The sequence below is a fragment of the Rhagoletis zephyria genome, unplaced genomic scaffold (genome assembly GCF_001687245.7).
Source record: "Rhagoletis zephyria isolate East Lansing unplaced genomic scaffold, Rhagoletis_zephyria_1.1 Rzeph_scaffold_00365, whole genome shotgun sequence".
Lineage (NCBI taxonomy): Eukaryota > Metazoa > Arthropoda > Insecta > Diptera > Tephritidae > Rhagoletis > Rhagoletis zephyria.
This window is the reverse complement of record NW_016157449.1, coordinates 264601-267496: the sequence shown is the minus strand read 5'-3', so window position 1 is coordinate 267496 and position 2896 is coordinate 264601.

Genomic DNA, 2896 nt, shown 5'->3' with positions numbered 1-2896 from the left:
CGACTTTAAAGCCGCTTTTGACAGCACTAAAAGGAGTTGCCTATACGCCGCTATGTCTGAATTTGGCATCCCCTCAAAACTCATACGGCTGTGTAAAATGACGTTGAGCAATACCACCAGCTCCGTCAGAATTGGGAAAGACCTCTCCGAGCCGTTCGCCACAAAACGGGGTTTCAGACAGGGCGACTCCCTTTCATGTGACTTCTTTAATCTGATGTTGGAGAAGATAATAAGAGCTGCAGAACTGAACCGCTCAGAAACAATTTATTACAAGAGCGTGCAATTGCTGGCTTATGCCCATGACATCGACATCATCGGTAACAAAAACCGCGAAGTCTGTTCTGCCTTTTCCAAGTTCGAGAGGGAAGCAAAGCGAAAGGGTCTGGTGGTAAACGAGGACAAGGCGAAGTTTCTCCTGCCCAGTGTTGCCAATTTAGATGTTTCCCGGCTAGATTTAGCCGGTTGCGATTGCAAATAGCCGGAGAAATTTCGTTTTAGCCGGAAGCCGATTTGTTAGCCGTTTTGTAAAAAAATAGCCCTTTTTAGCCGATTTTGCTATTTACATTGTTTTCTTAAAATTCAAATATATATGTTTTAATTTTTGACTAAGCGATCCAAAATCTGTTGGAAATGGCTACTAGCCTTATCGCGGAGGCAGGTTTATATAAAATTGGCCCCATTTCGCTTATTTTTATTTTACACGAATATATTTTTTCTAAAGAAGGCCGTAACGGGGATTTTCTTCATAAAATGTTTGTTATGGATTTAAGTGTGAAATTTTATTCGCAAGCTTAGAAAATAACAAATTGTTTCACAGTTTGCTATTTTCAAGCACTATGTACACTAAAGTGGTCCAAAAATGTATGTAAAAAAATAAGGTCGGATTTTTAATGCCGCACCCCCTAGGATTGTTATACACCGAAAAAAATATACCCATATTTTTTATTTTGAAATAAAAAATAATTTAGGTAGTGCTCAAAGTGCTCAAAGTTTTCCATGTATTTTATATGGAGAAAAACCCACTTTTCGTAGAAATAGTGTAGAATTCTTGAAAACCAATATTTTTCGATCGGAAAACGTTACTTATCTTCAGGAGATTCTCAGTAATAATACTCAATTTTTCTTTTACAATTTTTTTATGGTAACTATATTTTATAGGTCCTCCAAAGCCCTTAGAAAATGCAATGGGGGTACCAATAAGAAATCTTTAGTCATAAAAAATGGTTAAATAAACAGTTGGATATTAATACTGGAAGTCTCTTGAAGAGAACCACAGTTTTCCGATCGAAAAATATTGATTTTCAAGAGTTTTATACCATTTCTACGAAAAATAGTTTTTTCTCCATATAAAATACATGGAAAACTTTGAGCGCTTTGAGCACTGCCTAAATATTTTTTGATTTCAAAATAAAAAGATAGGGGTATATTTTTTTCGATATAGATCAATCCTAGGGTGTGCCGGCATTAAAACTCCGACTTTATTTTTTGGGACCACTCTAATGTACACACATGGATTTATTTAAACTAACTTTTTTTCCTGAGAACTTATTTAAATTCCGAAAACCGAGGGCCCACTTGAATTTAAAGAACCAATACTGAAATGCGTCAAAATGAAGGTAAAAGAGCACAAATTTCGATGTAAAGCAAAACTCTCTGGGAAGACAATAGGTTTGTTCGTCGAAAATGCAGCGAAAATTATCACTCAAAATATCAGTTAGTAAGAAAAAATGCTCCCAAATTCTATCTCAAACAGAGAAACTTGCAAATTTCTGCACGAACGCAAATTCGAGGGAACTTGCAAGTTTCCCTGCCGGCTAGTGTCCACGGTTGCATTTCAAACATAAGAAATTTGTATAGAATTTTAAAATTATATCAAAAGGGCCAAAAAGAGGATCTAGGATTCTTGCTAGTCCGACTTTCTTCAACAAACGTTTCAATTTCTTTGCCGTACTAACTATCGCGTTTCCTATATCGACTCTGGTTGAGATTGCATTCCGAGAGCTTTTCAAATCATTGGAATTAATTAAGTAAACAAGTACTTACTTAAATTTTTCATTTTAAAATCGCTCAAGTTTGTAAATTTTTAAATTTGACGAACCTGTTTATTTAAATTATCGTCGACAAAAAATCCAACGATGTCACAAACACATGTTTTTCCTAATTGCAAATTCTTGCTGGCAAAATTTTTTCCAGCTTGACTTTGCAACTTCTCTCCAAGAACTAGTCTTTCTACTTATGATTTATTTAAATAAATTTCACATAAATTTAGTTGAAACAGTTTAGCCGTTTTTAGCCAGATTTTTTGCCCATTTAGCCGGTTCATCCAAAAAGATCAGGCAACACTGCTCCTGTCATCAAACAAACAGTCAGCACATTCGCGCCTTGGCACCCACGCCACTGTTGACAGTTACAATTTCGAGAAAGTAAAGAATTTCGTTTACTTGGGAACCAGCATTAACACCGATAATAATGTCAACATTGAAATCCAACGCAGGATCACTCTTGCAAACAAGTGCTACTTTGGACTGAGTAGGCAATTCAGGAGTAAAGTCCTCTCTCGACGTACGAAAACCACGCTCTATAAGTCACTCATCATGCCCGTGCTGCTATATGGCGCAGAAGCTTGGACAATGACAACATCCGATGAGGCGGCTCTTGGGGTGTTTGAGAGAAAGATTTTGCGGAAGATTTACGGTCCTTTACGCGTTGGCGACGGCGAGTACCGCAGACGATGGAACGATGAGCTGTATGAGCTTTACAACGATATGGACATAGTGCAGCGAATTAAAATACAGCGGCTCCGCTGGCTTGGTCATGTCGTTCGAATGGACACCGACGCTCCAGCTCTGAAAGTATTCAACTCGGAACCCGCTGGTGGTAGCAGAGGAAGAGGGAG